Source organism: Apis cerana, linkage group LG6 (assembly GCF_029169275.1).
Source record: "Apis cerana isolate GH-2021 linkage group LG6, AcerK_1.0, whole genome shotgun sequence".
Taxonomy (NCBI): Eukaryota; Metazoa; Arthropoda; class Insecta; order Hymenoptera; family Apidae; genus Apis; species Apis cerana.
Genome location: NC_083857.1, coordinates 11,561,244 through 11,587,359, shown reverse-complemented (window position 1 = coordinate 11,587,359; position 26,116 = coordinate 11,561,244). Strand labels below are relative to the sequence as shown.

At 38.3% G+C, this 26,116-nt stretch overlaps 1 protein-coding gene and 1 long non-coding RNA gene across 3 annotated transcripts in view; one reads left to right on the top strand and one right to left on the bottom strand.

Annotated features, from left to right (window-relative positions):
* LOC107994067 (fat-like cadherin-related tumor suppressor homolog) overlaps nucleotides 1-26,116 on the bottom strand; it is a 466,334-nt gene that overhangs the window by 203,319 nt on the left and 236,899 nt on the right. The gene's annotated exons all lie outside the window — the stretch shown is intronic.
* Nucleotides 17,752-19,084, top strand: LOC133666266 (uncharacterized). Its single transcript, XR_009830200.1, has 3 exons — nucleotides 17,752-17,947; nucleotides 18,260-18,819; nucleotides 18,894-19,084. It is a non-coding gene; the product is annotated as an uncharacterized LOC133666266 (long non-coding RNA).

Below are 26,116 nucleotides of genomic sequence, written 5' to 3'. Positions count from 1 at the left end.
TTTCCGCAATGATTTTGATGAACAACGAAGCAGAGATATCGAGTTAATAATTATTTTCAACTTATCTTCTACATAATATAACATCTACCGTACTCCCTATATTCGAACAACAAATATCAAATTAACGAAAATTGATCATCATCGAATTGAAATTTTAACGAAGTTTTAACACAGATATTGAGAAAGTGGAAATCTAATTTCGCGTTTAGCACTTACGCTAATTATTTTCAATTTACATAACGTAACTTCTATTCCCAAATTCGAACAACAATATCAATCATCGAAAATATGATCATCGTTGAAGTTTGACCGATTTCCCGTGCCGATTTCGTACATAACTAACGAAATATCGAGTAGAAAGAATTGAAATTTGATCTCACTCGCGCCAATTATTTTTAATTTGTACAAAATATCGATCATCGACAATTGTTCATCGATCTTTGAAATTCGACCGATTTTTCATACCGATTTCGTACATAAGCAACGAAACATCGAGTAAGAAAAATTGAACTTTGATCTTACTCGTGCCAATTATTTTTAATTTATACGAAATATCGATCATCGACAATTGTTCATCGATCTTTGGAATTCGACCGATTTTTCATACCGATTTCGTACAAAAGCAACAAAATAAGCAAATATCGAATAGGAAGAATTGAACTTTGATCTTACTCGTGCCAATTATTTTTAATTTATACGAAATATCGACAATTGTTCATCGATCTTTGGAATTCGACCGATTTTTCATACCGATTTCGTACAAAAGCAACGAAACATCGAGTAAGAAAAATTGAACTTCGATCTCACTCGCGCCAATTATTACCAATTTGTATAAATATCGATCATCGAGATTTGATGATCGATCGTTGAAATCGTTTCGACCGTTTTATTTAAATCGCATCGCCGATTTCGTGATACGAGGAATGGTTACTTACGAGAAGGAGAGATACCAAGGACGAGGGCAAAGTCTGATTCCACGACAAGGCAACACTGTGCATAATAAACGCGACACGCATAGCGTTTTATCGATCCCCGTGTACGGCTAATGTCTGTATCCGCATACTAGATCGCCGCCGGTCTGGTAACACACGCGCCGAGCCGAGACGTGTTACCCGCCTTTCGGCCCTCCCCCTCTGCCCGCCAGAAGCCAGAAACGCGCTCTTTCGAGAACCGTGTTCTTTCCGCCTACGTCCAAGGATCAACGTCCTCGTCCCTCGTTTCGTAATGTAACGTATCGGTCGAACAAAGATTTAACGAGAACGAGATAGAGATCTTTGTTTGTGGAGCGAAAATAGATGGAAAATAATTGGGCGATCGGATATGTAAATTCCTCAAGTTGAAGATTTATTTATTTATTTTGTTTTTAACCATGTCGCCCATTTTATTTTGTTTTTTTATAGGATGGAAAGTGACTTGTCGTTTAAAAATTTGTTATTTCAAATATCGTTAGTCACAAATTTATATATAACATGGATAAATACATCTTCCTATTGACTCGTACTACTTGATTTATTAATACAACAGGCTAACCGCATCAATTGATCATCAACGAAATAAACCAATTTCAAATTGATCCAAATACTTTAGAATTGGTATATTTAAGTGAAAAATTCTTGCCAAAGCATCTCGATCGAATTCGTTATTCATATTCCGCAACACGAATTACGACACGAATCCTCAATTTCGAAGGCAATTACGAGAAATCCATTTCATTCCATTTCCAAATTCCAATCCCTCCTGTTTTTAAACGATTCCTCAAATTTCAATAGCGAGCAAAGCACAGTTGGCGCTTAGTAATATATCCTTCCCCCTCCTTCAATTATTCGGCCTCATCCATAATTGATTGTTACGCAGCCTCCACTTAAATAAACAATGGCCGGGCAAGAGGTCGGTTCTCTCCAAGGAGGGGTGGATGCAAGAAGTATCCACCGTTGGAGGGATAGCGGGTGTCGTCGGGTGTTGCATTTTATGCACGGTGCCCGATTTGAATTGTTGATCGAAGCATTAAGTTATGCGAGAATAACAATTGCCCGCCCAGCACCTTCGATTGGATGAGCTCGCGGGTTTGAAACAAGACGACGGGTGCCGTTTCCATTCGTAACGATCGCTCGCCGATCGAAGAAAAACTGGTGGAAACATTTTACTATGGATCCTTTAAAACGTGATATTTTTGTAGAAAATAATGATAATGGAATATCATTGATTTGTGAAATCAGATATGTAATAAACATAAACACTGTATACCGATTTTATATATGGAAAATTGTGGGATTAACAGGATTAAAGTGATTTTTGGCAACCGCCATTTTCCTTCTCTGCCGATTTCGAGACGAGAGAAACGAAAATTTGGATTTCATGACAATTATTCGACGAATGAAAGCGTTCGTTGAGAATCGAAAAAGTAGTGAAAAAGTATAAATAGTCATATATTTTCTTCATCGCTATAATTTAAATTAAGAATAAATTTTGAAAAAAGAACTTATCGCACGAGAGAAAGTGTCGAATAAAAAGGATAAAACGATTGATTCTTGTACTCTTTGAGGGAATAATAAAATTTCAAAGAGCCAAGAACGAGTGATGATCAGTGGTTACAAGCGGGGATATGGAAGGTTCCGCTTCAACGCTCTTATTTGTATTTGTCGTTAAATACTCACGAGTTACGTCGATTCGTGTATGGAAAACGAATTACCACGGGCTTACCTGGAACATAAAAAAATTATGGTCATTACGTGTCGGCCGAATAAGAGAACGAGAGACACTGGTTCGAGCAAGCTCCGTTCAAAAGAACTCGTTTTAATGTGCACAGTGCGGTAATTTGCTTCGGTTTTATACGTGGAAGAAAGAAAGAATTTGCAGGATCACGTGCCTTTTTTGAGACACTAATAAGATAAAAACTTTATGCTGGTTATTATTTTACGAACGGGGATCCGATCGATCTTTTATAGATACTTGTGCAAGAGTTATTATCGACAAATATTTTAATGATTGTACTACGCGTGGACAATGTTGACTCGAAGTATCCATTTATTCTTTATGATCCTTTAAATCGCATTTACATCTTATCTTCAAATACTTTGAAAACTTAAAAATATCTGACTGAATATACATACGCATCTCCAAGAATCAAGATTCGTAAGTTATATTCTCCTTTAATTTCAATATTCATCCTTCACAATTAAATTAATTTATTTACAATTTCGTTCCACCGTAAAATATATTCTCATTCTGTCAGATACTCAAAAAATACCTCTTCTTCTTTTCCTTTTCAAAGATCGTCAAATTCCTGACAGACAAGATTCCAAACGTGCACCGATCATCCCCCATTCTTTCTCATGAAATTTGTCTTTCCACGAGTCGATCCACGTCTCGTCGGGGAGCGCTAACGACACCTCTTTCTCTCTCCCTCGTTAAAACCGTGAGACATTCCCTCCCTCGAAACCCTCCTAGACAAGAGCCTCCATTGTCTTGGCGCGGAACGGGCAAGTTAGCGGGCAGAACTTGGCTGCCTTCTCGCCTCTCTTTGACTCGAGCTGACACCAGGACTTCCTTCGATAGAGTCCCTCTTTCCTGTCGAGACGAATCGAGGACGGGAGCCGCCGATAATTTCTGCTCGAACTTTCATCCACCGACAGGTTTTTCACGAACACGAGTTTCCGTGTCTCTGAGGAGAGACTCTCTCTGCTGTTCTCGGTGTTCCCTCGTGTTTTCTAGAGGAACTGGCCGCGGCGAGAATGGCAAGCGTGCCGAATAAACACAGCGAGAGATCGCGCGGACCGGTTTGACCGGACGCGGCGGTGCATTGAATGGGCCATTCACTAACTTTGACGTTTCCTCCCACGCGAGTTTCCAGACGTTTTACGAGCTCGGCGCTCCGCGGATGTAACGACCTTCGTTTCCGCCATTTTCGGATACCTCGTCTCCTGTGTGCATTTTTCGCGCGGTTGGTGGTCCGGTTTTCGAGAGGATTGTTAATTCTCGAATCGTTGAAAGATTGACGCGAGATCGACGAGCTGTTGACGAGTCCGTTTTAAAGGGTGAGATTGATTTTTGAATTGGAAAGATTGCGGCGTATAAAGATCAGTTTGAACGTCGAGAATGGAGACGAGTATAAAGTTCTGATTTTTAAGAAAAATCTTTTTCTACTCCATATTGTAACATTCAACGAGGAATAAATATTTCATACATAAGTGCTCGTAACGATTATCGTGTTACCGTGTAATAGAGGCGATTTACATTCCTCCTCTCCTCTCAACGCGAAATTAAGTAGAAAAGAAAAAAGAAACATCAACAAAATTTTATATATATCCGAACGACTAATTTATTCGCGAAACTTTCACCGACGAGTTTCACTAAAAACCTAGATCATTTTTCTCGATTCAACACCCACGATTTGCGTGCAGACTTTCTTCCAAGCGACCAGGTCCCCTCTCTCTCCCTCTCTCTTCTTCGACGATTCACCATCTTTAATCGAGCGAACGAGTATTGATAGACAATTATGGATATCGGTCTGATTATTCAGAAACCACCGCCGCGATATTACATGTAGACATTTTTCGCCTCGTAAATCTCGCGCAAACGAAACTGGATATACAACTAATTAATCGGGACACGTTGTGGCGAGTACTTTTCTTTTCCACCCGAACGAAACTCGCCCCGTGAATTGTTCGACTATGGCTGGAAGTCGGTTTGGATGCGAGGGGAACACGGTTGACGCGAGAAACTCGAGGAGCAAGTTGTCCGAGGTGTAAGTTTCCCCCTTTCTCGGTGTCTTTCGAGGGTGAAGAAAGAACTTCCGGTGTAAGTAACTCGTTACTTCGAAGTAGGATCGAAATCGATAGGAATTGAGAGGCTTGCTTGGATGAAAATAAAAAAAGCTGAATTTTGAAACTCCTCGAATCTCTGCCTCTTATTACCGTCTTTTGACTTTTTAATTACAGGTGGAAAGAGGCCTGATTGGTTAACCTATTCACAAATCGATGCTGCGCTCTCTTGTTAATTGGAGATTATGGAATTGGAAATCTAAATCCCCTCTCGAGCGCAGAGAGTTGAATTTTTGAATTGTTGCATCTCGCGAATATATTTTTTGACTTTTAATTCCTGCTGGAAAGAAATCCGATTGGTTAATAAGTGGGAGGAAATGCGTATTATTGTTTCTACCATCGAAAGTGTCATCGATGTGAAAATACTTCTCATTTCTCATAATACGCTAACTTCGAATATCCAAGTTACCCTTATCACCTAAATTTCAAAAAAATGAAAAGAGAATCCTCATTTTTTTATTATCCATCTTTCGGCAAAATTTTCTTCTGCGAGCAAGATACGCGAAATACGAAATTACAAGGGCGGACGAAGTTGGATAGAAATAAAAGGATTCCACTTCGAGAACACACGATGGGGTTGAGGGTTTGCATGCGTCAAGTGCATACTTCAAATAGGGTTGGCGGAGTCTATCCTCGCTCGTGAGGGGTATGCGTGGCCGGTTTCATCGGGATAGGGGCTGCAATTTCCCTCGCGAAATTAAGGAAATTTTCACCGGCCGATATAATATATTTTCGGCTGGCCGCGGACGATTAAATCTCCCCTCGCGAGGAGAGTGTTGCAGTTATATACTCGTGCTTATTTTAACGATCAAAGATAGATCGCGCCTGCTCGAAATTTTCGAAAACCGACGCTTTCTTGTTCCTTTTGTTCCGAGATAATTTCGTTTCGAGATATATATATATATATATATCGTTTTAATTGTTTAAATTGCGATTGCAGTTCCTTTTTTCTCCTTTTAAATAATTGGAAATTAATTGGTAAGATAAGAATTTAAAAATTGGACTTTTGTCGTAAACATTTTGAACAAGTTGTTTATATGCAGGATTTGTTAATTGTGATAAGGGGATCAGGTATCGGCTCGAATCAGTTTAAACTGACGAAACTTTTGAAAAGTCTGGAAGAAAAAGTCTGTAGATTGTTTCCGCGATTAATAATGGCGACTCGCGAGAAAAAGGTCATCAAAGTCATTGTTCCGTGATAAAAAGTGTTCCAAGTAAAGACGAGCCTTTTTGCGGAATTTTAAATAAAAATGGCACAAAATATTATCGAGGACGAAGGAGTAAGTGACACTTTCGCAAATGAAAATTGCATTACACGAAATTTATCTAATATCTTATTATTTGTTTATATATATAGGATATATATATAGGAATAATATATTTAATATATTTATGGAATATCATTACTAGAGAAAATAAGAATTTCAAGCGAAATGGGATTATTAACCTTTCACAATTATGTTCCACGTATATACTTTTTCCATTTTGCAACACTGGTTATTCCACGATATCCAATAATGAATATCTCCGTTTAATTTTTTCTCTCTCTCTCTCTTTCTCTCTCTCTTTCGTTTTACGATTTAGAAATATTGAAAATATTATTTGACTTAATCATCGTGCCCGTAAATGGGGAAAAAAAACGAGGAAAAAAAATTGAAAAAAAGAAAATTACATATTCAACGAACGAAAATTCTTATTCGATATTCAACACACGCATCTCCTTCAAATAATTTCTATTTAAACAAGCAATCTGCAATCGTATCGAATCCAACCTATAAACGAACTACGTATTTCTCAAGATTAACAAACTGGACTGTTATCCCATTAAAAATTGAAGACACGTCCGCGCGATTGATTCCTCCCCGTGCCACGATTCTTCTTCCCTGATATTTAAATCTAGACAGAGAGAGAGAGAGTTTATTGGTCCCGCATGCCGGGCTACGAGTGTATTATGCCTTCAGCACACATTGCATTGAATTCCAAATGCTATTTACCGAACTGTACATCTTTATTGCATGACAGTTTCCTCGTAAACTTGTCCCCACGGGCCCAGCGTTACTGCACACCGGATATCCGATAACGTTGTAACGACGTTACGTCACCGCGCGTCCGTGATTTTTCCCCAATTTCCAATTTTTGCAACGCGGTTAATATACAAATATACGAATCTCGATGCGTTTCGTAAATATTTGTACAACATCTACTCGATTCAAATAAAGAGAGTAAAAATACTCAAACTTCGATAAAAAAAAATGGTTATGGTTCTTGAAATTTTATTTTCCCGCCGGTGTTTTAACAAATGAATTAATAATAAGAAAGTGGAAAAATTAAGGAATACTACAGTAGTTGATTTTCTTTGATCAACGCATTCTGAAAAATACGATTTCCTTTATGTAGAAACATTTAGCTTAATAAACTTTATCGTTAACTCACACGATTTCGACGATTATTCTTTCAAATTTCAAGAAGTATTATCACGATTAACGAAAATCAAGCAAAGACTACCACATCGAAAATAAGATAATTAGAATATTTCCGTGAAATATCGAACGCATCGAAATAACAGTATATCGAGAATTTTAATGCAACTCGATATTTTTATTACGTAAAATAGCAGAAAATATATTCAGACTGTAAATGGAAGACGGCTCTTTGAATTTTCACTACGAGATTTTAACGAGTGCGTTATTTAGAGAGGATCGTCACGTCCTTTCGCGACAACATTTTTTTTCCAAAGGCGTAAAGCGTCCTCGGCCACATAAAATTCTAAGCCTAAAAAAAAACGGAACTTCCTTCCGTGAAAAGCGTAAAGCCTGAATCGTAAAATTGTCTCGGCACGCGACAATTTAAAACTAACCAACTCGGATCAATCCAAACGTCCACTGGCCTCTTAATAACCGTTGATCGTCGCAATGGCTTAATTAACGTGTGATATAACGTCCGATGATATCATCGGCACATGTCGTAAACTTCTCTCTCTCTCTCTCTCTTTCTTCCGCGGTTCGCGACTACTGGCGCACCAATTAGCATAATTGCCTTAACTTCTTTTCCATCGAGGCTGGAGTAGCCGTTCCAGGAACGATTTATACAGTATAAACATTGTAACAGGTTGTCAATTTATAAATAGCGTCCAAGCGATATATTACATTTACTATAAACTAATACGACGGGTATAACGATGAAATTTGATGTTCATTCACCTAACTGTCGACCTCTGAATTAACGTTTTTTTTCTTTATAGGAGAGGAGAGGAAGGAATATTACTCGAAAAGGAATTTGAACGGAAAATTGAACATAATTGTTTTGGATAAATTATTATATATATATATTTTATGTTTGTATTTTATCGCTACCAATTAAAAACTTGGATTATTTGTATAAAATATTATACATCTGTTTGCGAAGTAGTCATAAACAATTATGCAACAATTTACGACGCGTCATTAAAAACTTTGCACAAAAAAGGGTAGGAATTTGACGGTAATTTTAACCCTTCTTCCTCCCAGACAGAACATAAATCGATTTAAAATAATAATAAATATCAACCCAATCGAGACCTCGATTTCTCAACAGTTTCTCAACGATCGAATCCGAGAGATAAGATTAATTTGGCGCGACGAAAACGATTTAAACTCCCGTGGACAAGGATCGGCGCGAAACACCATGGACAACACCTGTGTTGTGCACGTTGCGCGCACAGTTTCCAACGGAGGCGACACACACAGGCCCTGCAGTAATTAATGCGGGAATTAACCCCCGGGGTTAATGATAAGCATTAACGACTAATCACCGAGAACGTGGCCGAGTGGCCACGATACCATTTCCGAGAGACTCGTCGGGTTCATTAGCGTTTCGCTTTACCGGGAGGCCCGACAGCCGAGAGCCCTCCTCTATTTGTCTTATACCTGCCTGGACGTAGCCCTGCTGACTTTATCTGAACCGAGGGGGAAAAGCGTGATCCGTTCGACCGAGTATCCGCGACACCTAGTTCACTGTGCCAGCTCGTTTCACGAATAATGTAACGCGGTGTCTGACTCGTTCGTCGGGGAAAGCTTTTAATTATTCGTCTCGTAATTCCCCTCGAAAATCGAATTTTTTAAATTTCAAAATGGATGGATGGATAATTTTACGTTTGATTTGTCTTCAATTTAACAGCAGCTAATATTTTGTGCGCGTGTGTCATGGACAGTTGTGTATCAATGGGTATTATGGATATAATTGTGAATCGTTGACCTGGAAACTGTTCTGTTTAGTTTAGATGTACAATGGGACGCGAAGAGGCTTGGCTAAGGTATCCGAGGATTTATGGCGTTTCGCGACAATAAGAAGTCTAGGAAGAAGCTGAACGTAACTGGCATTGTATCGTCATAATTGATGGCATTTATAATCGATACGATCTTCATTCACCCCAGAACGGATCTTTGATAAATAAACCCATCGACTTTTAAAATATTCCACGTTCCTCGCCTAAGTAAAGCTAAACGACGATCCTCGGTTTCGTGGAATTGTGGGCGTGCTGTGGGCAGTTGAAGTCAATTAAGTTACTAGGAAGAAGAAGATTTCTGCTGATTGTCGTAATAGTTTGATCAAAGCGAAAGATTGATGCGTCCCTCCGCCGTGATTCTTAATACCAATTTTCACGCCGACCAAAAATTTTCTGTTTCTCCGCGCGATACTAGCGCCACGTGATAACTCCATCGATATCCAACTTATATATATACTCGTACATCTCTATCATAATCACTCTTTCCATTTTAATCCATTTGGTTCGACAAACGCCCAACTATTCGAACTATATTTATCAAAAATCTCATCGTCCTGGAGATATTGGAGAGAGAAGAAATAAACGCTCGTCTCTCTCCAATCCACCTAATCGTCCCTCCAGCTTCGCACAAGTTCCAGGGGGGCGAGCAAACGACTTTCCCCGTCCAAAAGGGAAGAAAGAAAGGGGAAAAAAAGAAAGTGCGAGAAAAGAAGGCGCAATAAGAAGGCGAGCGATTAGTTGGTATAAATCTCGGCCTTGGTGGATAGATTTATAGCACGCCCTTCCGACTCGCTGAGCAATACATTTTCTTTTCGCGGATACGCGATACCTCTCCCCCTCCTCCCTCCCGATTAACAAACCCTGGCACCACCACGCCCACGCGGCCGAGTTACGATATTAAGAGCGCCGGAATACGATTCATTTACGCCCACAAGTTCGGTTTATGAATGAACCGTTTAAAGATCGAACGAGTGGGACGAAGGGGTCAATGGGTGGCTGGGCCCGGTAGCCGCCATGTTGACGCTATCTCGAGCTACGTTGAAATATTGCCCCTTCGTCCCAACACGGCCGACGAACGTACCGACACGAGTCGTGCGGGCAAAGGTCATAAGCTAAATATTTGCATCGTGGAAAACAGACGAAAGATTGACCCCTTCGTTTTTTTTTTTTTTTTGGATCTTGAAAGGTAAATTACGTCGAGATAAATGCCAAACTCGTGCCCGTGGAAGAATTACGTGTAATCGTTCGTGATGATTCGATTGTTAGCGGCAAAAGTATGAAAAATAAATTTTTGTCTCGAAACTAGAAATTCGTAATACTTGAAAAAAGTGTAAAATTCTTCTAATTCCTTTTAAATTCTTTTCTTCCAATTTTACGTAATTATCCTACTTTTATAAATTATACGACATAAAATTAATTCAATTATGAATCTGGAATGATCTTCCTCCGACAGAAATATATGAAAAAAGAAAAATGGGCCTTTGTCTGCTTAATGCACTCTCGATTATAACGTATTAATTTGATGAATTCGCTTCGAGAAATTAATTACCTTTTACGAGAACGATATCGATGAAAGTTGTTCGACGAAACGGTATTGGAGAGAGAGAGAGAGAAGCATATATAACTGTATACAACTGTACAGCAAGCGACGTGCTTTAAATGCAACTGTACCTGACGTACGGATAGGCGATTTGCGCCAAGTGATTGATTGTTAACTTGAAACTTGAGGAAACTAATGTTTCATAATAGAAACAGCTTTCGCGTGGTATAGTTAGCGGGGTGGCTAGATCTTGTTCGCGAAGCGATCACGAGAATCCAGTGCCAACATTAATGAAGTAATTTACAGTGGATACAGTTGGCGCTTGGATGGAACTGGAGTGAAAAGGATTGAGGAGAATTCGGAGAAGAATGGATGATGGTTATTCACCTATTCGATTCCATCCATATATTTTTAAAAATTCTCCATTTATATCGCTTATTTGAAATTGCTTAATTGCGATTCTTACGACTCTTGACTCTTCGTTCAATCGTTGTTCACACGAGGAATATATATTTTTTCTAAAAACCAAGATTGAAAAGGCATCAATTATATATATTCCTATCTTTCAAAAGTAAAGAGGAGCGAAACGAGAGAATACGAGGCAAATAATCCGACCAATTTTAACAATATTTCTCAACGGTCCGCCAAGTTAATCCGTTCAAACGAGACTTCACGTTTCAATTACTCCCCTCGAAGCACCATCCGAGGGAAAAAAAAGAAAAGGAAAAAGAAATTACCGAGGAAAAAGTCTGGCGAAGAAGTCGTAAGAACTCGCGAAGAAGAAGAAGAAGAAGGAGTCTCAATCGATAATATTCGGCCGAGAAAATAAGAAGAAACGGGCCGATAGGGACGGGGTATCTTGGTTTCCGCATCGTTTCACGTTTGCACGTTGGAAGATAATAAAAGGAGGACACCGATTCCAAGTACAAAAGTCCCATATACAGATATGACCATTAAGAAAAATAAGATATGGTCGAGGAGAAGAGAGAAGATTTCTTCTTCTTCTTCTTCTTCTTCTTCTACTGTTCGGGACGTCCCGTCTTGGTATATAAATTAAAAGTTTTTTTTCCTCCACTGTCCACGGAAGAATCGTTAATCCATCGCGTCGTATCTGTTCATAACTTTCGTTCGTCCAACTGCGGCCTCTTAACAACTTCGCCTTTATATCTCTGGAAAAATGGCCTATGGAACCGCTCTCGCGATTTCTCTTCTCCTGGTAAGGTATTTAAAGTTCGAATTTTCGTGAATTAATCTAGCATTCGACTCGTACGAATTTCCATTTATCTTTCGACTTGTAACTGTTCGTAGTACCGACACGATACACTACAAGCGCGAATGAATGTTTTCGAACGTGAACACGAGATAAGACAAGGGTAATGTAACAGTGACGAAACTCGAGCCGTGTAAATGGATTAGATCGTGATACGTACATCATCGATCATGCGCAATAATATATAGATTCGAGACCATGTCTATTCATCGGCTGACGAATTCCATTGATTCCAAGGATAATTTTAGATTCGATCGTGATGAATGCGATACAAAATTTAAAAGAAACAGCTTCTTATTTGACAAGAAGTTGATCCCGAGTAGAAAACTTCCACGATTACAATTATACATGTTTTCATCCAGAAATAAATTTATATAATCCATGTGGTTAATTTGAGGTTAATTATCGTATCTTCATTGCCTTTCATATCGATCTCGAATAAGGCTCGCCCAATTGATATGGAAGTTATCGTATTCCAAATTTGCTGACACTCGATCAACGTTTCTCCAGTTATAATAATAATTTCGCTTGTGACGCTTTTGACGTATCCCGCGGGCTAGGATTGCGTATCGTGTTAGGCAGACTTTAATTATCGATCTCGTATCGAATTCGATGATCCCGGATATAAGCAAAAGCTATATCAATTTCTACAAATCCAAAATTATCCGTGTTGGACGTCACTCGCTTAGTAATAGTTCTCGTGTTTGACAGGCCATCGTCGAACTGTACTGGTTTTCGGGTCGAGATTGTCTTTGCTATGGAAAATCCAATAACAACATCTAAACCGAGTTTACCTCCCCAATTGACGTCCGAAACTTTTAAAATTTCACAAGTTTCACGGCTTTTATTATTACATTAGATTGAAGTGTTTGAATATCAAAATCGTTATTTTTCGAAAAAAACGCTGGAAAAATTCTTTCCGATATTCCGGAAAAATTGTAGAAAAATACGCTGCAACAACAGGCATCGTATCCATCTCGCAATTACAATAGAAATAAATAATATCCTGGGACGGATCGTCGTAAGAACCGCAGATAAATCACTTCAATCTATCTTATACTCGTGAGAATCCTCTCTCCGCCAAGTATCATAAACTTGCCTCTCCTCTCATTCTTATGCAATCTGCAATAATGCAACTGTTTTGCCCGCCTTCGTCTTTGTAAATACCATCCACGAAAACAAAGGTCTTCTTTATCAAATTAAATTATTTATCCTCGTAAAGAAAGATTGGAGGGAACGGTGATGATCGATCCATCCACCGAGGCCGAGCTGCTGCCGAGCGAAATCGATATTATCTCGGTGAAAGCGAGAAATGAGATTCTTCGCCATTTAATCAAAATGCGTATATTGCACGTGGATCGATCGTGGTTTTAATAATAATTAATGAAAGCCTCGTTTTCGTCCTGGTATCGCACGACAATCATTCACAAATCGTGACCAATTGTTTCGAGCAACAATAATATGAAATATTCGTCCTCGTAATTCTGTTGCTCTTTACACGTTTCTTTGAAAGGATATTAAAAAAACGCCTCTATAAAAATGAAATCTATCGATTGAGAGAATTCATCCGAGGTATATGAATTTTCATCAATTTTTAAAGCGCTGCTAAATGAATCTCGATACATTTCGATCATTAGTGTGTACAAAGTTTGATATCTTATCTCTTAAAATCAATTAAACAAATCGAATCCTTTGTTACAACTCAATCATACTCTCGTTCGATCACAAGAGAAGAAGAAAAGTTATTCCTTCTGGAAGAGTGAGAGATGGATAAGTAAGAAACAGGCGGGACGAGGCGTGAAAAGGCGAGGAAAATAACGCGTGGAACAGGGGAGGAAAAAAGAGGAAGGCTAATTAGCGATTCTTTAAGCAAAGCGAGAGGGGAGGAGGAGGGTGGCGACCAATCCCTTTTCATTCGAGTGCCACGTTTGCTTACGATTCACAGGCAGATGTAATTAATCTCTCATTCACCGTTGACGCCGTTCTTTTGGAAGAAGAGAAAGGGCTTGGCGAAGACGAAGTTGTACACATGCTGCGTATGAATACAGTTTCGCAGCGATTACGATGGTCCGTGATCGATGAAACGCTCGAAAGGATGACTCGTGTTTTTCTCGCGAGATGGAATCGTTGAAGGTGGAATTTTTGATAAATTTAGAGAGGTTGTTTTAACAAGGCGAAGGAAGAAGTGAAATTTCGAGGATAGTTTTGAGTTTTGCTCGTTAAAAAGGGATAAGTTTAGTTTTATTCGTTATTTTTCAACGCTGTTTTATTTCGTGAGAACGTGACGATGCTCGACGGTAAATAAAACGTCTTGGAGGACGATCGTACTTACGGACGCATTAAACTTCCAGCAATCCTGCCAAAAATTTAAAACAGTGCTCGAGCGGTGAACCTCGCCGAGCAGCAGAATGAAAGTGCGCAAAAAAAAAACGGATGGAAAGAAGGTTGAAGAGAAAAACAGGAGAGGAAAGGATAAAGAAGAGCTCACTTAACGAAAAAAAGGAAAACGACAAACTTGTTTAACTGATAAACTTCCAATAAAAATTCCATGATCGCTCGAAACTACTGAAAATTGTAATCGATGAAATATATTTCGAATGTTAAACGTTTATCATCCTGCAAATATACTTTCTTTCAACTTTTTATAATTCATAAGAAGAAATACATCGAGCTTCTCAAGCTTCTTCAAATTCCTCTAATTTCAAAGCAAAGAATCAAAGATCGATGCTTGTTTGCAAAGGAACGTCAAATTCTAAGCCTTTGCGCGATAACGGCGACTTCGACGCTTGGTGAAAGGCTTTATTCAAGCGTGGCTTTTCGAGATAAAGCCACTCTCCATCTCTCTCTCTCTCTCTTTCTCTTTCTGTCCGCGGGCGCGTAACAAGAAGTCGACCGGTCTTGAAAGGAGCTCGCACAACGCCATTGGATACGATATATCGAACAATGCGAGCGCGATGCTCCCGGGCTAACTTATGCGTGTGACGTCGCAGCTTTATGAATTTTTTTTACGCCGATCTGTTGACGTCGTCGACGAGTACGATGTTCCTGGATGGACGTAAATTTTACTCAACGATTTGGGTATTTCGTTCGTTATTTCGATTTATTTAACATTGTATTGTATGTACAGAGGATGTCAATATGTATTCCTGGATATATTTTTTGAGGATCGAAGGTTAGATGAATGTATGATATACAGGTTGAGGATTATTTAGTTACAGAGGGTTTAAATTTTAGGTTAGAATTTTAAATTATCTTAAGTGAATAGGTATTTTCGCCTCTCCACTTTTTTTGCTAATGGATTTATCATGGCGCCAATTAAGTTTTAATACGAACAGGCATTTAAATCATTGCTCACGCGTTATGTATGATTTCAATTATGGCTAACAGCACGTCTATTTCCAACGAATTATCAAAATACCCTCTAACGAATCTCCCGTTTCTCGTTGAAACACGTTTTATTCTGTCGACGCTTTTTATAAAAATCATTAAAAAAAAAAAAAAGAGAATCTTGCAGTAAATTTTCACTTTTTCCAAATTTGTATACGTTTATTATTTCGACTTAGTTCCAAAAATCATCGAATCTTAAATTTCTTTTAAAATTCTAAAAAACAAATTCCAAATCTTCGAATTACTTTCTCAATCATCGAGGAACCCGATCGTTGAAAATAAATTTCCAACTTTTTCCAAATTTCAGTCATCGCCAAGTTTCCCTCGAAACTTTCTTCCAATCACCCCTTCCCCCTCCGAATCTCTACACATCGGTGAGCAGATTTCGAGTTAATTCTCTTCCCCATTATTCGCGCGAGAGATCATTGTTCACTTCTCTCATTGTCGTCCGGCAGTGAGTAGTTTGGGATGAAACCCATGAATTCGTTTTGGCCCATCGATGAGGCGCACTTGATAACAGCATAGTCGATATCTCGAAACTATCCCCTCTCCGTTGTTTCGATCCATGGATCTCGGTATAATCGGCGATTCGAAATTGCGACTCGATAGAGGGTGGGGCGAAACGATATTCCTTTTTTTTCCCACGGGATGGATGGAAGGGAAAATAAGAGGTGGAAAAATAGACACGGGTATTTTCCGTTCTATTTTAATTTTGTCACTCGCTTCGTGAAAAAGTACATACCGTACGATAAAGCCCACTCTTGTCGGGGGAGGGGAATGAAATTTGAACGCGTAGCCGTAGTGTAAAAATTTTACCACGTTCGTCTGCGAATGCATGGAAAAATTTGACACGCGCTTTGTCCTCCCTTTCTTTCTTTCTTTCGTTCTTTCTTTTCGTCATTTCGAATCGTGGATTTTCACGGCAGCTCGCTCTCGGAAATTGTCTCTCCGCCGAAGGGAATCTATAAGGTGAAATTTTTATGTAGAGTTGTTCCATTTTCCCCGATGTTCGTGTAAATAATATGGAGATTCGTTTAGTTAAATGAGACAAAGATATTGTACGAATATTCGTATATTTTCGATCATTGATTTAATCATAAAATAGACCAAGTTGCTTAATTTAAATCGAATCGATTCTTGCTCAAATTTTTTTAAAATTCTCTTCTTACTCTTTTTATTTACTTTACACGAAACAAAACCTTTCGAGTTTCCACATCGCCTTGCCCAACACAATGCCCCTACAAATCCTAAGTAATCCGATCCACTTTTACGGTAACCTTTACCGAGTCAAAAATCGGCACAACAATAAACCGGTTAAATACTTGGGATCTCGCATTCTCCCCCCATCATTCCCATAGAGAAGTCGTGGAAGGAGGCGAGCCTTTCACGCTCGTTTGCCCTCGGTTCGAGCATCACGCGAAACGAAATCTCGCGATAAATAAATTTGATTTGTCAGCCGATCGTTAATCCACGTGATCGCCGGCCCGTGTTTATGCGCGTGTGCCCACACGTATCCTGAGATATCGTGGATCGAGTGGCTCGCCATACTCTTAATCGGATGATCTTTCGGCTCTTGTGCTCGCATTACAACCTGCACGCAAGGTGTGTGTGCAACAAGAGAATTCGTAGTCCGAGTCGTGGTTGAGATTAACATTGCTTTCGTTAAGAGTTGGTCGATGTTAAATGTCGTTAAATGTCGGTAAATGGAAAAATTGATGCTTCCTCTCACTCGAGTCGAGTTGTGGAAGAGAGGAGAAGAGAAGTTGTTGGAGAAAACGATTTATGGCGGCGATTGAAACTTTTTAATGATAGGAAGAGCAACAATCTTATTTAGAGATATTTTTGTAAAATCTATTTTTGTAAATATCCCTTGAAATGATCAAGGATAGAATGATTCGAGGGAGGATTCGTTCGAATTTCGAATTTTCTTAAGCGAAAATATTTTTGGACAATTTTTCAATGAACGAATTTAACTGTTTTAAATTTTCTTTTTTACGAAATTACGGCGTATTTAAATCGAAGAAGATGCGAATGCTTTCCTCCATAATTTTCATTAAATTTTAATCCCAACAGCATTGATCCTAAATCTCGGAGGATTCGATTTTCACCATTTAGATAGACGCGTCTAGATAGATGGTGCCGTACGGAATAAGATTTCTCTGCTACGTTAGAGAAACTGTAAATTGGGGAAGTTAAGATAGATACGGATATCGGAAATGGGAAGATATTCACTTCTGTCACTGGTTGCCAGACGCATCGATAATCGATAAAGGTAGAAGCAATGGTAGAATACCAGATCTTCTTTGAAAAATTTTATGTAAAGGAACAGACAGAGAGAGAAAGAGTGTATAATCGCAAACTTACTTGATTAAAATTTTACGAAATATTAAAAGAATTTTCGAGAATTTTAAATCGATGAATCTTCGTTTCTTGATGCATGTTTTATATGTATAAAAATCGTTTCTTCTAGGAAGGTTGTAACTCAACAACTTTCTGCACACAAAAGTCACTGGAAGCGTGAAAGATAAAGGAAAAGGAAAGGAGAAAGAAAGAATTTGAAAAATGTCTTTGGTACAAGACTAGCTCCAAGATTTATCAGCAAGATTATCTAGCTGATCCATAACTCAGAGGTAAATCTAAGGATGGTGTAAGAAGGAAAAATTTATGTAAGTTCGACTCGAGGTGCAAATAACGAATAATTCAAGTTTCCATTCGTACAAATTATTGCCGTATTCTGTTAAATATGTTATTCTCTAACAAAAAAAAACATAATTAACTAATACATAATTTTTAAACTAATTCTCAAAGTCGGAACAAAATTTATCTCTCAAAGCCTTTCATCCTCAATTTAAAATTTTATAATTCAGACCACAAATTTTTCGTTCTTAACGTAACAATTAAACTAAACTATCAGAATCAGGATAAACATTACTATTATTTACTTCACGAATTTCTCACCCTCGAACATTTCATTCCAGAAAATATTCTTCAGCAACCTTGAATCGCGAATTTCGAAGGATTTTAATTCTCGCAGAGGTTGTCGAACCCAAACGGAAGTCGTATCCGGCGCAATAAGAAATTTCTCAATCGCAGGAAGTTGGGAGACGTATCTAGGACGTATCGGTGGCGTAAGAAAACCGGGCTGGACGAACGTGAAAAACGGCTTGGTTAATGAAACTAAATGAAAGTATCGCAATTTAATGGAAATCGACGAAACGAAGGTGTACAGTTTGTATTAAAACTTATGAATAATTCAGGAAATTAGAGGGACACGAGTGTGCCCTTTTTTGCATTCAACGCCTTTTTGAGCTTCGCTGGTGATGAAAACTCGCCAGATTTCTTTTTTTTTGTCTTTTTTTAGTAATAAATCGTTTCAATCTTTTTACAGTCATACAATATTTAATCGCTGATGATTGATAACATTCGACGAGGTTGTCTATTCGTAACTTCATTTATACCCAACTTCTATCTTATATCATTTCCTCTTTTCTATAAATTAGGCAAAATGTAAATACCACGAATCATTGTTTATCGCGTGGTAAGAATCATCAGATCGTCAAGCGTATCTATTATTATATATATAAAAATAAAATTATTTTATATTGCCTATAGATTCACTGTACACTGTACTTCGATCGAAAAATATTTCTACAATCTTGGAGTAAAAAAAAGAAAAGAAATCGAAAATCCAATAATCCAGAATAATGAAAACGGAGAAAGAAGAAAGAGGGAAGAAGCGAAAAAAAAAGAGAGAAATTACGAAAGCATGGAACCAAGAGTCGGTGTAAGTATCGATATAACGAGTCTCACCCCGGACAAGCGATATATCATGCATGTAATTATAAGTGCAACAGTGTTATTCGACCCGGAGGGACCAGTTTTTTCAATGGGCATTTTAATTTTGCATTTTAAATTACACACCTGAATCGAGAGTTTTTAAGAGGAGGGAGGGATCGACCTCTTCGATTCAAAGAGAAACCAAACAGCGAGCGCTTGTCATCGAATTAAGCCTCTCTCTAACGCGAATTAATATCGATTAGAGATAACGTTAGATGTAAAGAGATACGATAAATCAATATTGGAACAGGGAGTAGTTGGATGATTTTGCGAGTTAATAATTATATCGATAACTAATAATCTTATCGATTGATCGATAAATCTTGATCGAGCCCCTGAATAAATTTTAATTAGCAGCTTAAAAACATTTATTGAATTGAATAATTCAATTGTATAAGCAATTTAATTAACAGGTATGAGAAATTCACACCATTTGTTCATCTCGTTCTTCGAGTACATTACAATAATTATAAATTATTTATTATATAATATATTTTATACTTGTCGATCGTCGATTTGACGGACGTAAAAATCCAATTATCCGTCAATATCTCGATTATAATTCTCGACATTTGAAAATATTTACACGAAATTTCCAAAAAAAAAAAAAATAACAACCCCGATACGCGAACACGATAAATATTTGCGCAAGGGACGTGTCGTGCAACAATAACGGTATCATCAGATTCGGGCCTGAATTCGTGAAAAAAAAAAAATTGAAAATCAAAAAAAAACTAGGCAAAACAAAAATTCATAGGAATAAAAATTCCAACATTGGCAAACATCACGCGAAAGTAGCGATGTTCAGATCCCCGGATTTGAAACCGATCCTTCCATCAACCGAGCGTCCATAACTCATTCGGGATTCATTTCGACCGTGGAACGAGCGCCGAAACGTTTGCACTGAAAACTAAATTGCACCGACACGGGGTGAGGGGAGGAGGGAGCGGTAACCCTGTTTTGCAAGGAACAGTCTCGGGAAGAAACGATTTAAGTGGCACGTCTCGGTGATAAATCATTCCACGCGAGGGGTAAATACGCGATCCTGTCCTTCCTCGAGTCGAATCTCACCTGATCTCGAGGGGAAGAAAAAAAATATTTCGCTCGAGACAAATTGGCACCCTCCATTACATCCATTTGTATACATCGCGCGATATTATATCGACTACTCGAAAAGGAAACTGATTTTTGGGAAAATTTCTATCCAAATTCTTGTGCCTGATTTTCCAGAGAGCGAGTGATTCGTTATAAAACTATAATGCACGGTCGTAATTATCTATTATATCGTATAATAGAGAGACAAGTTTTTGATAAAAGAAATCAAGACTTCTCGAGACTAACGACTCTTTATTAATTTGATCACGTTGAATACGTGCAATAATTTCTCGATTCTTTAATCTCGCTTCATTCGTTCGATCGAGAAACGGAACGAGGGAAAGGGACTGAGTCGAAGGAAGAAAAATAAAAAAAAAAAAGCAAAAAGGAAAAGAAAAATCGGTGGAGGCGAAATGTCATCAATTCCGTACTGAATTACGCGCCACTTAAACCGAGCTTCGCACACGAGATTTGCATACCACGCGACGTGCGCAAACTGCTGGCAAGAAAATCGAGAGAGGCCCGACACGATAGGCCTATCAGAAACTTATGCTCATGGACACGTGAATGGTAACATGCGCTTTTAGTCGTCGCATTTACGTTATCGGCTCGTGGTGTCGTTTTTCTTTTTCTTTTTTTCTTTTTTCGATCCTCTCGAGAAAATAGAGAGGGCGGAAGGGGCTCTCTCTCTCTGTCTCTCTCTCTAAGAGTAAACCTTTGGAGCAAAGTGACGAGCGAAAGTTGGTCGCGAGTTTTTAGTGCCTCGTTTATTGGTGTTTTTTTTCTTTTTCTTTTTTTTTTTTAATAATTATTTTTATATTGGACAACACGTGTTTAATATTTAACGATTCGCGATGAGATTTTTTTTTTAGCGATCGTTTGAGAAAATTGGCATTAATATCTTGTAAATTATACTAGGGTACTATTTTTAAATTGGGTTTAATAATTATCTGGGTTTAGTACAATTATTGGGGTCCGAGTATATATATATTTTTTTTTTTTACGAGTAACTTTGAGTCTTTTTATGATCACACTTAACAAAGTTAATTAAAGCGAAATGTAAAAAAGACCATTCATTTTTACAATTTCAATATAATTTTCTACCACTTACTCGGTTCCCGTTAAAATTATAAAAGTCATTAAAGTTACCGTATATTCTAAGAATTTTAATGGGAGAGATATAAATCCACTAAGAAGAAACAGGAAATATTACATACAAATATTACATGGGCAATTAACGTTTACTGTTCATTATTACTTTTCATATAATAAATTTATTATAATTATCTTATTTCGCGGTAACTATCATACCCGTACCAATAATATACAACCGAAATCAATTTATGAAAGCAAAGATAAGACCGGATTGAATTAACTTTCTCTCCGAGACACGTCATTCATGTATTAACTTCGTAATTCCCTGGCATAAAACCCTACCAGAGAAATTACATAAAGCTCAAAAGTTTTCCCCCTTTCGTGTATATCTTTCAAATGCCGCTTAACGCTAATAATATCTCAAAGATCCATTATATAAAATTACCCATTCCTTAACGATATTTATATTACTATACCTTTCGTCGGCTAAAACTTACACGACCTGGCTCCACGCGTTACTTAACAACCTCGTGTAATAATTAATGCTCCGTTTTCACGTAACACGCATTTACGCGCGTTTATTATATATTCCTATTTGAGAACGTGAAACGCGGCGAGAGGGAAATAAACGGAGAAAAACGTTACTCTTTCTCCCTTCGAGTGGAACGCAAGACGACAATTCCCCGTAAATAGACGGTTGTAAACGCGCCACGAGGGAACGGGAGTGACTTGTAAAACGTAAAATCGTTTAAAAGTGTGACCGAGCCGGTGACGGGAATCGAGATAACAGGGGAACAAACTTCATCGTATATCACGCCCGGCCCATTTATCAGCGCGATTTACATAAACTGATGGCGGTTCGCGACCAGGAGGATTTTAATTAAAACGATGATGCCCCTTAATTTCGTCCGGGCTAAGTGCATATCCACCGCGTGGTGGTCCAGTATGCGCTTGCATAACTTCCCGTGCTTCATTACGCCTACGTTAAACGGTGGTAAAATCAACAACTATCGGTGACAAACTCGCCCTGGGAGTTGTATTATTGAGGCGTGAGTCGGAAACGTTATAATAACGATCGAGCGAGGATGATTCATCCGAATGAATGTATCTATTAAAATTATAAAAAACTTTGAATCGCTATAACTCCGAGAATAGCGACTTCCGGTCAACGAGTGAACGCTCGTTGGAAGCGCGGAACTTTACTCTTTAGAACGCTTTTTTATTTATCCCGATACGACTTCCGGTTCCCGAGATATCGTCGTGCAAAGAAAGGAGAATTTTTAATCGTTCGCCTCGAATCCGATCAAACTATTAAAATTGGAAAAACTTTGAATCGCTCTAACTCCGGGAATAGCGACTTCCGGTCAACGAGCGAACGCTCGTTGGAAGCGCGGAATCTTACTCTTTGAAACGCTTTTTCATTTATTCCGATAGGACTTCCGGTTGCCGAGATATCGTCGTGCAAAGAAAAGGGTAATTTTTAGTCGTTTACTATCTCCGTGCTCGTCGCTTACTCGGACCTCTCGCTCGCACCTCGTCTCACTGACCTATCCCAAACTCCAGACAAGCGACAGACGCGATTCCTGGAAAAAAACGTAGTACGCATTTCCAAGAAAAATAAAGACGCGCTCCCATTCATAACTCTCACGTTTTAGTGGACACTTTGAGTCTTTATATCTTGGCAACGGATCGAGATATCGGAATGAAACAAAAAAGACTTCTAGGGTACGATTTTCTTTATATCCTAAATAGGTTTTGATGGTAAAATTTTTAGTTTCTCTCCATGTTTTTTTTTATATGAAAATTTGAAGATTCATTTGTGATTTCATATAATTGTAATGGTAATAGTTTTCGTTCAATTTAAATTTACTTAATTTCACGTTTTTATTATTATATATCGTATCGTTATCGTAAATAAAAAACGAAATTTAAAAGAAAAATCTGAAAGTAACGGCGGAGGGCAGAAATCGAGTGCTCGATTCGTCTGTAGAAAATGGAAGAAACGCTTTACTTGCTCTCTATAAATCAAGCTTTTGTTTTCACCCTTTGAATTTTGGACGGTCGTTGGAAGATAAATTAAACTCTGGACAATGTCTCTCGTCTCTGTAGTCCCTCGCGATTTCGTAAAAGCATAATACACGATGGATTAGAAATGTCTCCCGAAATGTCGAGTTAATCTCGATTTATGTCGTTCATTGCATCCATAACTTTTGATCCAGGCATCAATATATACATACAATTATTATTACATAAAATATAGAAAACTGTATATCGTTACGAAATAAAGATGTTTAATGCACTTTTGCAATATATTAAACAGCAAGCTTCGTTGCTTTTGCTATGCTTCGTTGCTTTGTAACTTTATCACAAGTGCTGCAACGTTAAAGTATACAATAGTACCGCGTTAATTACACGCTTCACAAATTTCGCGTATTTAACAGAAGTTGGATCGAATAAAAGGAAGAGAGAGAGAGAGAGAAGTAGTAACGAGAAGTAAAATCGTAGAAAGAAGTTGTAAATAAATTTTTACTCGTGAAATTCTGAATAAAATAATAATTGTTCTATTACAATTGAAAAGAAAAAAAAAATATATAAATTTTCTCCATCTTTAAAGGCCCTTCACTTTTCCATTTCTCTAATTTCTTTCATTATTCGTGAGCAAACCTTGTCAATCCTCGACTCAATGTTTGAAATATTCTCACAATATTATATTAATTCCCTCGAATTCTCACAAACATCCAAAATTACAGATCCTGTAACCGCAATCAGCTTGGCGGTATATACGGTTCCCATAATTTCATTTGTGACAATTTTCTGACAATTTCGTTCCATCACGTGCACGCATTATCCTTATCAACCATCCCCAGAAAAATGGCACTCCGACCGTGCTGTTGACGAGGTCATCGTGGAGGAAAACGACGTTTAGCGTACAATCTGCGGTCAACCGAGTGGCGGCCCACCCCATTTCGTCCACTGTTTATCACTGTTGCTCCGCTCGCTCGTTTCTTCGTGTTTTTCCTCGAGCTTTTTCGCGGTGAGATTTTATTCACAGCCGTACGTGCGCCATTTCGGTGAGAAAATATTTCCTGGAGCTCGAAAGATCTCCATCTACGTACATTAATATTCACCTATAAATATATATAAAATTTCATCGTATCTTTTCTTCTTCATCTTTTAAATCGACAGGCTAGTTTCATATATATTTAATCGAGAAATAAATGTTGAACATTATTCAAAAATCGTATCATACGTTATTAATTATTTTCATCAGAAACTTCTTGAAATTATTACATTGATCAAATTTTTCAAGTGTTTCACAGATCGACACAATCGCCAGAACAACCGGTTTTTATTTTCCAATTTCGTAATCTTAAAAAATCAACGATTTCGTTATCGCATGTTATTACTCGTCTCTTTAATTTGCTTGCAAATTATCCAATGCAACGAAATCGCGCTTTGTCGCGACACGGTTTATCCGAGAGTGGATATTTTACAACGAACGTGAACTCCGCAGGAATTCGCATCGACGGATGGAATTCGAACACCGCGAACGGGTTTTCCAACTCCATCGCCACCCGAAATCCTCCGCTTCCGGCGAGCGGAACCGCGATAGTCTTCTCGATTCGATTCGGTCGTCTCGTTTTATCGTTTTCATCCCCGATTCATCCTCCATCGAGCGGGCGATTTTGACAATTCATGCTGCGTGAAACACGTAGTGGAACATATTGCGTTTCGATTATCTGTTTACCGAATATTCGGTCGGTAAATCGAGAGGGATGATCTTATCAGGAAGAGGATTTTCCTTTTTTTTTGGAATTTTCACGAATCCCATCCGTGGATTGGAAATCTATTTTGACAAAGTATTAAATATTTCGTCGTTTAATCGACGAAAGTTTTGAACAGGAAGGTTTATTAAATTGAAAAACATTTGAATATTATAAGCTGAGAAATATATGGGAATTAGGAATTGGAATATTTCTAATAATGCTTCTTTTTTGGAATATAAAGTCGGCAAAGTTCGGGATAATGGTAAAATATTCAAACACAGTCTGTAGTAACAGTCCGAGGGAGAAGAAAATAAAAACTCGTGGAAAACTTTAAAGGAAGAACGGTTACCGTGAAAATGTCCGGTATTAGAAAACTTTTCGAGCTTCGAAATCGATTTAGAAACATTGTTGTCATCGTGTTCACCATTATTATTCCTTCTATTTGTATTCCTTCCATGGATAGTTGCATTACGAATTTTCAACGGATAAACAAAAATTACAACAAAATTTTGTACATCCACGATCGCAACACAACTATTTCGCTTATACAATTTCTTTCCTCTTCTTCTTTTTTACTCCAATCGAATATATCGCTCGATCGGCCACGGAAAATTCTCGAGAGAGAAAACAATCCCAAGGTCCGTCCACGATCTCGGATTCGAGGGCAAGTTTTCATTACACGCTCAGCTTAAACCACGAATTGAGTTTCCTCCTCTCGCGGAACGATTTATTTCAACGATCCCATCCTTAATTATCAGAGAGCGTCAGAGTGTGCCGAACTAAACTGCGATTACTCGCTTTGACACCAGCCCCTCGACAAGCCGTCTTTCTAATTCCACGGTGGCCGACGTTACATCGCCCATTCCGTCCTTTCGTCTCACGGGATTTCATTGCAAGTTTAGCAAACAGGACATTGTGCTTAGACGACGATCATGCTTAAGAGGGAGCTGTTACTGAACCGAACGACACGAATGGCCGAGTCCCTCTCTCTCTCTATTCTTCAGAGGCGAGTTTAAGCATCCGGTGAGAGGCAAGATGGGG